We start from the raw sequence: 12,987 nt of genomic DNA, 5'->3' as shown, positions 1-12,987 counted from the left end.
ACTGCCAAAGACTCCTCCCACCCTGGTAATGTTCTCTTACAACCTATTCCATCAGGCAGAAGATACAGAAACCTGAACACACACACCAACAGGGTGAAGAACAGCTTCTTCCCAGCTATTATAAGACTGCTGAATGGACCTCTCTAACTTCAAATTGACCTTGCTAAAGTTGATCGTTTTGTGCATTTCCTGTGCAATTGTAACCTGTATGCATTGGTCTGTCTAAGCACCATATGATCTGTATGTGCTTGTTTGCCAAGATCTGCTTGTACTGCTTGCAAAACAATGTTTTCCACTGTACTTAGGTATATGTGACCACAATAAATCAAATAAAATTAAAATATAGATGAAGAATAGCATTAATCTGAATACGGACTCCTTCAGTATCCCACAACATACCTTCATGCAATTTGTGAACCAGTTGTGAAGACTCTGTTTGTTATCCAGCTTTATGCCCATACTGCCACTTTCATTTTGTTCTATGGTAATTATTTGAAGAATGGAAATATAGAAAGAGAAACTTTTAGTTGCTAACTAAAGATATCACATTGCTGTCCAACTTTCCCATACACAACTCCCAGAAAAGCTTGCCACTCACTGGACATCTGCCATAAGTCCAACAGCTCTTGCAGTTGTGACATTGTCGGCAGCCTGCAATGCACCTGGAGGAGCTTTGGATCTGCCTTGCTTATGACTGTATGGAGATGGCTGACAAGATCAAGTTGGCACAGAGGTTCCCCAGAGACCTGGGAGGTCCACTGGTTAACAGTGTGGTACACAAGAGGGCCATTCTGTTCCCAGCGTACAGAAAGGGGAGGCTGTGCCATTGTACAAAGTCTGCCTGGTCAAACATCACTACCGGAATCAGTGCCCCGTTCAAGGTTTGGTGGATTGGGCAGCAATAGTGAAAGAAGTTCAATGACCTTCTGTGCTGCTTGGATAAGTAGCATGCTTTGCTCACTGTTGCTTCACACTCACTCAGTTTCTGCTACTACGCTGACCTCCCACCACTGGTTCTGTTGTAACACTTACTGTTATATGAAACATCTTCCTTCACACTGTTCCCTTAAGCCCATCCTCTCACAACACTAATCTTGCCTCCCCTCCACATTGCCTTCTCACTCCCTCAGAACATCAACACTTTTCACCCACATGCACCAGTATCAACAGCCATGTTAAGATAACAAAGTGTGGAGCTGGATGAACACAGCAGACAAAGCAGCATCTTAGGAGCACAAAAGCTGACGTTTCGGGCCTAGACCCTTCAACAGAAAAGGGGGATGGGGAGACGATTCTGAAATAAATAGGCAGAGAGGGGGAGGCGGACTGAAGATGGATAGAGGAGAAGATAGGTGGAGAGGAGAGTATCGGTGGGGAGATAGGGAGGCCATAGGTCAGTCCGCGGAGTACGGACAGGTCAAGGGGGCAGGATGAGATTAGTAGGCAGGAAATGGAAGTGCGGCTTGAGGTGGGAGGAGGGGATAGGTGAGAGGAAGAACAGGTTAGGGAGGCGGGGACAAGATGGGCTGGATTTGGGATGCAGAGGGAGGAGGGGAGATTTTGAAGCTGGTGAAATCAACATTGATACCATTGGGCTGCAGGGTTCCCAAGCGGAACATGAGTTGCTGTTCCTGCAACCTACAGGCGGCATCATTATGGCACTGCAGGAGGCCCAGGATGGACATGTCATCTAAGGAATGGCAGGGGAAAGTTGAAGTGGTTCACAACTGGGAGGTGCAGTTGTTTATTGCAAACCAAGCGTAAGTGTTCTGCAAAGCGGTCCCCAAGCCTCCGCTCGGCTTCCCCAATGTAGAGGGAGCCATACCGGGTACAGCGGATGCAGCATACCACATTGGCGGAAGTGCAGGTGAACATCTGCTTGGGGCCCAGGATGGGGGTGAGGGAGGAGGTGTGGGGGCAAGTGTAGCACTTCCTGCTGTTGCAGGGGAAAGTGCCGGGTGTGTTGGGGTTGGAGGGGAGTGTGGAGCGGATAAGGGATTCGCGGAGAGAGTGGTCTCTCCGGAAGGCAGACGGGGGGGGGGGGGGGGGGGGGTGTTGGAAAAATGTTTGGTGTTGCGATTGGATTGTAGATGGCAGAAGTGTCGGAGGATGATGTGCTGTATCCAGAGGTTGGTGGAGTGGTATGCGAGGACTAGGGGGATTCTCTTTTGGCAGTTATTGCGTGAGTGGGCTGTGAGGGAGGAGTTGCAGGAAACACGGTCGAGGGCATTCTTGACTACTGCAGCGGGTGGATGTTGCGGTCCTTGAAGAACAAGGACATCTGGGACGTACAGAAGTGGAATGCTTCATCCTGGGAGCAGATCCGGCGGAAGCAAAGGAATTGGGAATAGGGGGTGGAATTTTTGCAGGAAGGTGGGTAGGAGAAGGTGTATTCCAGGTAGCTGCGGGGCCACCTCCATTTCCTACCTACTAATTTCATCCCGCCCCCTTGACCTGTCCGTACTCCTCGACTGACCTATCCCCTCCCTACCTCCCCACCCACACTCTCCTCTCTACATAATCTTCTCCTTTATCAATCTTCAGTCTGCCTCTCCCTGTCTCCCTATTTATTTCAGAATCCTCTCCCCATCTCCTTTCGTGATGAAGGGTCTCGGCCCGAAACATCAGCTTTTATACTGCTAAGATGCTGCTTGGCCTGCTGTGTTCATCCAGCTCCACACTTTGTTATCTCGGATCCTCCAGCATCCGCAGTTCCCATTATCTCCAATCAACAGCCATGCTATCCACTTATTTTAACCTATTCATCACCTTTATCATCACAGGAAAAGACTTCTCACAACAGGGCAGAGTGAAGATAAATCTGTGGGAGGACTGGGATGCCAAGAGGAGAGGATATCATCCTGACTGGAGACAACTGGGGCTGCTCCTGTAGGGATGCAAAGAGATCCATATCCAGGCAATCAATTAAGTACCATGTAGTATTACTGAAATGCTGCCATTCTCCAGGTGGTCAGTGTGAGACATCAGGCACGAGGTCCCTAACCATTGAGCAAAACACCTTCTGCATTTGTGTCTTCCAGCTGTAACCAGTGTGCTAAGCTCATCAGCTGAGAAGCAACCATCTCCCCCAGCAGAAGTCTCTGCAACCCAAGAGGCAGAATCATTCAGCACATGGAGAAACCGTTCTTAAGTTTGACCATTGGACATGCCCTGCCAGGCTCCAAAATGTTGATAGATTCAATAGGTAAAGGGATTGTGGGATGGGAGGCAGCTGAAGACCTTATAACCACAGTAGAGCAAGTGGGTATGGGAGATATATCCCAGGCATCTGCGTATTTCGCAGTGTGAGATGACACTGTGGTTCCAGAAATGAGGGAATTCATGGAAATGTTCGGAGATGTTTGGAATGTTATGGCTCACTGTGTTGAGTAGCTGGAGTGATGTAGCTAGTCCAGTCATCATGTGGCTGTCTCTGTTAACAGGTTAGTAGCTGGATTAGAGAGAAGGTCCCAGGATCTTCAGGACTGCCGGCAGTGTCACGCACAACTGCACTTCACCATCCCAGCCAATGACTCTCAAGACCAAAAGTCAGGCTGAGAAGAGGCATGGGGACCTTTGGCCATAGTCTAGGTTCCCCATCCCCATGGAGAGACAGGGTGATGCCAAAAGTTATCCAGGCAGAGGTGGAACCACACACACACAGCTCCCTCAGCTTTGTACACTCAGCAGACTGCAGAAGTGACCAGGTTCTCCGTCTCCACACTGACCGAGCCTTGGAAGTTCAGGCTAGAAAGAGTCACCTTGCCTCAGGCATTAAGACCCTCAGCATGTATAGTCCATCTAGACGACAATGGCCCTAGGTTCACACCACCAAACATCAGGGCCAACGTGCTTCACTATGGAGCAGGCTCTTTCCACCATTATTTGCAAGCAGGGGGTGCAGTGAGGCACTGCTGGAAGGAGAGAAGAAGAAAGGTTTTGTGAAGGCACCTAGTGCCGATGCCTGACATAGTTTGGGTTTATGATAAAGGTTTGTTTCTCATTGTTCATAGTTTTCTCTGTCAGTGAAGAACCTAGATCCTTTGTTATGCCAATGGCATCACAGCACAGTCCCCAGGAATGTGTTATGTTCGGGGGTATACAAGAGCACCAATGGTGATTATTCAGGAGCAGAGTTAGCAACACACGTCAGGCAGTTCACCATCAGTGATAGTGCCAGGAAGGTGCAAGTGTATGTCCATGTGCTTCATGACAGAAATTACTGAGAGTGCTCATCTGCTTCTAGCCTTCAGTCTCAGCATTAATGTGTCATATTCTGCATGCCATTTATTCATGAGTGCATCATCTGAATTTTTGAGAAGCCCAGCAGGTGTAGTGACAACAAGGGGGGATACTGAGCAGATGATCTCAAGAAGTTGTGCCAGGACCTCCACTAAATCAGGTGGTAAGAAGTGAGAGAGAGCGCAACTGAAACACTTGAACTGACCACCTCTGAAAAAAATTGCCTTTGATAGGAGACGGCCTCGTGGGAAGGAAGGAGTGAACAAAAGATTCATCAAACCAATGTAAACTTCACTCTGTGTAAATAATTTCTTTTTGAATTCCCCTTGATTTTTGTAAATGACCTGGTGCCAGTAAAATAATGAATCCCTGCTTCATTGAACTTTGGATCTTCCATGTGTTTAAGTTTCAAGTTACAGACATAAAATAGATGAAATGTCAGCTCAAACAGAGTCCATATCTCATATGGCTATAAGGAAACCAAATTTGAACCGGAATATCCAAGGGTACATTAGATTTGGGTAGGACTGCAAGGAGGGAAATATCAGGTCATCACTTAACTAAAAGGGGGCAATAACACTTTCGTGAGAGATGTCCTTAGTTCTAAACTTCAAGATGCAGTATCAGTTTGGGCAAAACTAGGGAACCACAAAGGGCAAAAGAAAACCATGGCAGAAATTCATTATCACTGCTGTTTTGGTGGCGTTATGGTGTGAATGACAGCATTAAAAAAAACAAAAATCGGGGAAATTGAGGAATGCGTGACAACTTTAATGCAGTAATGTTGAGGGACTTAATCTATATGCAGACTAGGTAAACCCAATTAGTACTAATGTTAGGAAGAATAAATTCTCAAAAAGTGAAGTTGCCTTTTAAACTTCAATAGTTTTAGAACCAACCAGGCAACAGGCTATTTTAGATCTAGTGTTGAGTAATGGAAGAAGGGTCAATTCATAATATCGTCCTAAATGAAAACTGATGAATAAGTGACCATAATATGATAGCATTTAAAGTGTGGTACTGATGTAGTTCAACCAGAATCTCAGGTTCTCAGTCTAAGTACTGGGAACCATGAACTCAAAGGCATATTGACTATGTGAACTGGGAAGTTATGTTGAAAGGTTTGATAATAGATCAGCAATAGCTGACATCCCTGGGGTAGAAATGTCAATTAGTAGGGACATTGGTTTAAAGGTAAAGGGCCGTTTAAGAGGAAAGGCACTTTTGTTTTTTAAACTGACTATCTGGAATGTGCTCTCTGAAGTGGTAGAAGCAGCTACAATACCAATTTTAAGAGGCATCTTGACAAGATGCATGAATAGGCAGGAGATAGAGGGATACGGATCATGTAAAGCTAACTGGTTTTTAGCTTAGAAAGATATCATGCACCAGAACAGGCTTAGTGAGCCAGAGGGCCTGTTCCTGTACTGTACTGTTCTTTGCTCTTTAATGCACAAAAAGCAGCAAAAATATGTTCCATATATGGCTAACACAAGAACTCAAGGGTTGCATTGGATTAAAATGGAAAAAGACAGAAAAATATATTAAACCTAACGATGGTGGGGGGGGGGGGGGGGGGAGGCAAATTTTAGAATTCTGCGAAGAAAAACCAAGGAAAAGATTATGAATGGGAAAACAGAATGAGAGCAGTGAAAAACAAACAGAAACTAATAGATTCCACTGCTCTGTAAAAAGGAAAACCCTTGCTTGTTTTTGCTGAGTCAGGTGAATTTAGGCTGGGGGGAAAAAAAAAATCAAGAAATGGTAGATAAACTAACAAATACCTTAAGTTGGTGATAATGGGAACTGCAGATGCTGGAGAATCCAAGATAATGAAATGTGAGGCTGGATGAACACAGCAGGCCAAGCAGCATCTCAGGAGCACAAAAGCTGACGTTTCGGGCCTAGACCCTTCATCAGAGAGGGGGATGGGGTGAGGGTTCTGGAATAAATAGGGAGAGAGGGGGAGGCGGACCGAAGATGGAGAGAAAAGAAGATAGGTGGAGAGGAGAGTATAAACCAGCCCAGCTCTTCCCCTCCACCCACTGCATCCCAAAACCAGTCCAACCTGTCTCTGCCTCCCTAACCTGTTCTTCCTCTCACCCATCCCTTCCTCCACCACAAGCCGCACCTCCATCTCCTACCTACTAAACTCATCCCACCTCCTTGACCTGTCCGTCTTCCCTGGACTGACCTATCCCCTCCCTACCTATACTCTCCTCTCCACCTATCTTCTTTTCTCTCCATCTTCCATCCGCCTCCCCCTCTCTCCCTATTTATTCCAGAACCCTCACCCCATCCCCCTCTCTGATGAAGGGTCTAGGCCCGAAACGTCAGCTTTTGTGCTCCCGAGATGCTGCTTGGCCTGCTGTGTTCATCCAGCCTCATATTTCAAATACCTTAAGTTTGTCAACACAGAGGAAAATACTAAAATTTTCTGAGAAATAATATTCTATTGATTAGTGTAAGCAAAGAATTGCAAGATATTCACAGCTGCATAAAAATAGTAGCACTAGTGAAAATTAATGGGACTGAAATTTGATAAAAATCATTGCATTTGATGATCTACATCCCAGAGTTTTGAAAATAGGTGGCTGTAGAGATAATAGATGTATTTGTCCTCATCTGTTGAAATTCTCTAAACTCTAGAAAGGTCCCAGCAGAACAGAACGTAGCAATTGTATCCCTAATTTGGGAAAGTAGGGAAGAGAGGAAACAGGGAACTTCAGACCCATTAGTCAAAAAACAATTGTCAGGAAAATGCTGGACACAAAGGATGCAATAACAGCACATTTAAAATAATGGCAGGATTAAGCTGAGTCAAAGATTTATGGAAGGGAAATTGTGTTGTTTCACAAAGCTGTTGAGAGGTTTTCTGACAATCTATATTTTAGATGTTTAGATTTTCAAAAGGCTTTCAAAAATGTCCCACACAACAAAATTAAAGTATATAGAATTAAGGGCAATATACTGGTATGGATTGAGAACTGATTAATGGACAAAAAATTATGAATAAATGGTCAGTTTCAGGTTGGCAGGCTGTAAATTTTGTGGGGCTCCACAAAGATCTGCGCTTAGGCTACAGCTATTCACAATCTGGATTAATGGCTTGGACATTGGGGTTAAATGTAATATATCCAAGATTGAAGGTGACATAAAAATAGATGGAGTGAAAACTGAAAAAAAGGTATGATTGACATATGGCAGTATAAAAGTAATTTGGCTTAAAAGAGGGGCAAAATGGCAATTAAACATCTTCAGAAATTGATCTTGCAGGAAGGATAGAGAAGGGAATCAAAAAGAATGGAGATGTAGCCTTATTGGTTAAAGAATCAATCATAGCCATGAGGAAGGTTGATATACGAAATGAAACAAAATATGAGATATTGTTGGTTGAGTTCAGAAACAAAAAAAAAGTGTGACAGCCAGACAGCTAAGCGAGTACTATAATCTCCAGCTAAGCTAGTCTCGTACAGGCACATCATTGATATCTATCCAGTATGTGTCCTATGTAGCAAAAACAGGAGAAATCGGATTTCGTCAGCTTCTGCCTCACTAGTAATACGTTGGGGGGTGTCATCTATTAAATTAGCTTGGAAAGGGTTAACTTTGGAGACTGTATTTAAGCTTTACTCAAACTGGCATAATGTTATAACGTCTTGTGTCAGTAAAGAGGAATCAGCTCAAGATCTTGGCTCTGTAATACGAGTAATTTTGTTTAACTATTGATTTCATGCAATAAACTTCATCTTGTGATTAAGCCAAGTGCCTCTAAGTATCAAGACTCACGAGTGGTTCATCCCCTACCATCCTTCGTCAAACTGGTATTTAGATAGAGTATAGAAAGGAGGGTCATAGGGATGCAAAAATCATACAGTACAGAAACAGACCGTTGCCGACCAAGTTTCCCAAACTAAACTAGTCCCATTTGCCTACATTTGGCCCACATCCCTCAAAACCTTTCCTATTCATGATTATGAAGGGATCTAATGGTAACGTGGTACAGGTTTTAGTTCCATCTGCCTCGGATGTGTCATAAAATATAGTGAACAGGTTGCTGCAAAATACTTAAGAATTTGTGATTCAGTGGTGGTGTTCCTACCTCTGGGCCAGAAGGTCTGGTTTCAAGTCCCAACCTTCTACAGAGGTGTGTCATAACACATCTGAACAAGTTGATTAAAAATACATATGTTTGGCTGAGTCAGTTAAAAGTGCTGCATAGTAAACAGGAAATCAAGTTCAGATATCTGCAAAGCCTTTCTCTGTTCTTCCAAAACATAGTGTAGAGGATTATCAAAAGGAATCTTGTAATGCACTAATAGTGGCCCTATTGCTGGGACAAAAAGGTATGGGTTCAAGATGCACCAGCCATGGGGGTGTGTGTGTCATAATACGTCTGAACAAGTAACTAGTTTAAAAGAGCAAAAAAGGAGGATTAGCACAGTACTCTACTCCAGCCACTGACTGGTGGTGGTTTGTTCTGTGGCATATACCTCGTCATCGACAGCGATATCAAAGGGACACATATTCAACAAAAATCTGCTTCAATTAGGACCATTCCAGTCTTGATCTACTCATGGCTGGTAAAACCGAATCCCTGACGTGAGTGGAGAATCATTACATTTGACCTTAAGGCCATTTCTGGAGCACAAGGCTTTAGGACAATTGCTGAAATGTTATCAGGCCTAAAAGCCTTTGCTGTATCCATTGCACTCAGACATCACTTCACATTAGGTAAAGTGAATCAACTTGGCTGAAACCCAGTTTTGTACATGTTTGCAGGGCTCAAGAGGACACCAAAATGGATGCCCACTCAACAGTTCAATCTGAAGATGTTTTAATCTGTCTTTAGCAGTTATAATTCAACTACAAGATTAAAGGAATTCTTGCAAAACTGAAATCAATGGGAATCAGGGGAAACTGATTGGAGTGATACTTTGCGAGTGCCACTGTCATCCCATGAACAACTAAACAAAGACCAAATGCTGAAGATTCTAAGCAACATCCCCTCATGCTTTTTATCACAGTGAATCCAGAGGCTATGTTGCTTTGAGAGTTAGGAGAGAAGGGAGAGAGCAAACTGGGACAGGGTAAACAGAATCCCTTTGGGACCACTTGGATCAGTTTTGATAAAAAGTTGGCTTACTTGTCCAGGAAGGCCTAACTCCAACCCAAATGGTTAAATCTCACATTAACTTCGACAGCAGTTCAACTCACATGATTAATCTGCTGTCGCCTTCATGCGGAACTGAATCTAACACATACTTTTGAGGCCAATCAAAAGGGGGCGTTTTAAAAAGACTAAATTTTGTTTATATTTTAAAAAATACAACATGTACAGTAAAGAAATAGAATCCAAAAATATGTTGACAACAGAACTAATGGTCTTTCTATGCCTCCCATTTTAATTATGCCACTTCAGTTCTAGTTTTTCCAGTTAAGGCACATACCTAGAGGTTAATTGAAGGAATACCATGCCCTTGAAGATTGCCAAATCAAGTGTGGACTACAAATCTAGAACACGGGCTGAGACGCAACATATTTAGTCAAATATGCCCATCAAGGCACAAATTAAAACTACCTAGTTAGGAACATGGTGTTTACACAACTCTTTGAAAGAAAACCAACATCTGCATACTATTAGTCATAATTGAAACACAAAACAGATTGCTAAATTTGGAAAAAAATCCATTTCAGGCTTTCCATTTCCCCATTAGACTGGATACTCACGTTCTATTGTAACTGCTGATAGGTATGGAGAAACCTAATCTTTTGTATCATGACTTGGTGTGTTACCACTGCTTGCAGTTGCAGCCTGTTCTATTTTCAGGTTACCTTTCAACTGGAAATAATTGATGGAAAAAGCTGTTTATTGCACCTGTACTTTAGGATCATGGGAAACAACTCCTTTGGGTTCGTATCTAAAAATGGAATAAACGTTGCTACTCAAAATTACTGCACGGTGCTGTCATGCTGGTAAATGGCACAGTTTGTTATTACATGAATACTATACCACAATAAAAATGGGAAAAAAAATGACAGAATTATCATAGATGCAAATCTTTGTGGGACAAAAATCCAAGTGTCTGTTTAAATCAGTTAAAGCAAAAATACTGTACCGCGGGTGTTGGGGGATACTTAATACAATGTAGGACTGAAAACGCCTAGCATACAATTTGGGAAATATAACCAGAAGCAAGAGATTTCCAGACAAATGTATTATTCTGCAGTTCTCTTGTGGACAGAAAGGCAACGAATCTCATTTGATAAAGTCCTTTGGAAATGGAGGACATTGTTACAGTCCAGCTAAGGAACAATAACTCCTATTTTTCAAGTAAGCAAAGAGAGTTTCAGGGGATTAGTAACAGAACAAAACCACAAGATGCCACAATGTTGAACAAACAATAAACTTTACTGTTAGAACAATAATAATGAGCAAACTACATGAACAACACCCAGAATTAACAAGGCTCGTATGGGCAATAGAGTGCGATTCAAAACCCCACAGCACACAAACAGCAAGTGTGATCAAGACTGACCCCGTGGATTTTTCAGCAATTCACAAGACATGAAAATCACAATTAAATCTCAGCAAGACTTCACAGGGAATTACAATTCTTCATGTCCGTGGACCTGAACTCAAAACTCCCTCTTAAGAGCTGCTCCATCCTGGACTGTATACCTATTGCTTCCATGCTGGGTGACCACCTTCCTTCCTTAGGCCTACACTCTCCTAGACTCTGGAAACTAAACTCCCTCACAGACAACTCCAGCTTTTGATGAATAGTAACCTTCACCAAACAAATACTCTCAGTGGATTCTTCTAAACTATGATTTTCAGTTGCATCCACCTAACACTGCCATGAGCTTTTTAGCCAACACTCACAGCTGTATTAAAGTATCCTGGTTCATAGGTTCTCCCAAGTTCCATTGATGCCAGGATATCCCTTAGTCCTCACTGAACAGAGCTATTCTCCAATTAACTGAAATTCTCACTGCATTTCCCTTTCGAACTCCTCTTCAGTCATCCTTTTTGTTTTATGATTTGATAAACTCAAACTCATGAACATGGAAAAGACAGACTGGCTAAGGAGAACGCAAGGTCAAGAAACATCTGCAGGCTTTGGCTTCCTTATAACACTGTTTATTATGTATTGAAACTAAACACTACCATATGTGATATTCAGATATATACACCAGGCTCTAATCTTATTGTTATATTATAGAAAGACGATTCTCTAAACTTTACAGCCTAACACTAGTTGGTATACTCCACATGTTCACTACATGTTTCTCTTTTGTTCAATACTATCTGCACTGTGTTCTCTATGCCCAGTGTGGAGCCGCTCCATAACACCATTTGCAAGATTGTTCCAGGGTTCTAAAACCCTTACACAAATTCTCCCAAGTGACTCAAAAACTTTACAACTGGCCCCTTCCCTATTGTTGGGCAGAACTGAATGAGGTCAGGTAGGGAACGGATCATTTCATAGATGTTAGCAGTCATACATAATGCATTGGAGAAAAAAGGATACAAAATAGAGGATGTCATCACAATGCAGGAGTCGTCATGCTGGACACGTTTGTGTTAATAAGCTAATGCATCTATATCAATGGCTGTTAAATACACACTGCAGTTATACCATAGGCTGTACAAGTCTAAATTAGCTGTGTGAAATCAGTGAGGCATCTAAAAATGAACATAAACACAAGCCTATTAGCAATGTATTAGCGTAGGGAGGAAATCAAAAGAAAAAGGGAGAATCAGCAGCACATTAAAGTGATACTACATACCAATCAACCAACTGTCTGGGTGTATGCGGAGGGGATCAGCTAGTTTGCAGTTTCTGCCAATAGTGACAGTTTTATTTGTCATGTTCCAAAATGTGCTAATTTACTTGATAGTGCAAGGTGCTGCTTCAAGCTAGCAAGAAAGGCACCAGCTGTATGCACCTGAGAGCGGATTCTGGTGAATACAAAATAGGCAGAATGTGGAACTAAATTTGGGGACAGAGAAATGACTATGTTTGATAGCATGAACTGAGCAATGGCAGTAAAACTGGTACCGGTGAGTTTGAGCTCAGAGAGAGCACTTTGTCAACAGATGAGAATATGAAAACCTAAGTTAAAAGCGAAAAGAATCAATTTTAAAAATCAGCTATTATAGCTCTGAATAGTTAAAATTAAAGCTCAATTTTATTGCTAAAGGGGAGTTCCACAATGACGTGATAGTTGCGTTCCTGCGCAACATCACGTTATAGAAAATTGCGCTATAGAAATAACAGGGCCTATGCGAAAAGCAGGGTTAGGGCAGACCACCAAAAACAAACTCAAAATAGTTCAAAAAAATCACTCAAAATCATAACACAAAGCCCCGCACTGTTGGAATAAATGTTTTGTTTCATTATTTAATAGGAAAGGAAGTAAATTTAACACCTTATCTTGAAATAGCTATCAATATGACTTGATGGGGAAGGAGGTTTTGAGGCTACTGTGTTATTAATGCAGGGGCTGAGGGTCATTATCATCATCACAATCACTATCACCACCACCACCACCAGGTGCAGTTATGGTTTCAGGGTTAGGACAAAAAATAGTTAATCCAGATGTGGATTGCTGTGGTTCATTGTCTGACTGTTTCTAGGGAGTTGGCTTAAAAAAGAAAGACATCAGTTCTCGCTGCTTTGCCCTTTTCCTTCTTTCAAGAAGAAGCTATTCATAGGGTGCCAGATCTTATTCCTATGC

The 12,987-nt window shown here is 42.6% G+C and overlaps 1 protein-coding gene across 5 annotated transcripts in view; it reads right to left on the bottom strand.

Moving 5' to 3' along the window:
* The window catches only part of trim66 (tripartite motif containing 66), a 239,686-nt gene that overhangs the window by 148,655 nt on the left and 78,044 nt on the right, over positions 1-12,987 (bottom strand). The window contains exon 1 of one of the 5 annotated variants that reach the window (XM_048545260.2): positions 9,973-10,058. The exons of the other annotated variants lie outside the window; for them this stretch is intronic. The gene's annotated coding sequence lies outside the window, so the exon portion shown is untranslated. Of the gene's footprint in view, positions 1-9,972; positions 10,059-12,987 lie in introns of those variants that run through there. 5 annotated transcript variants of the gene reach the window in all.

Source organism: Stegostoma tigrinum, chromosome 17 (assembly GCF_030684315.1).
Source record: "Stegostoma tigrinum isolate sSteTig4 chromosome 17, sSteTig4.hap1, whole genome shotgun sequence".
NCBI lineage: Eukaryota > Metazoa > Chordata > Chondrichthyes > Orectolobiformes > Stegostomatidae > Stegostoma > Stegostoma tigrinum.
The sequence above is the reverse complement of the archived record's forward strand: the minus strand, read 5'-3'. Positions and strand labels throughout refer to the sequence as shown.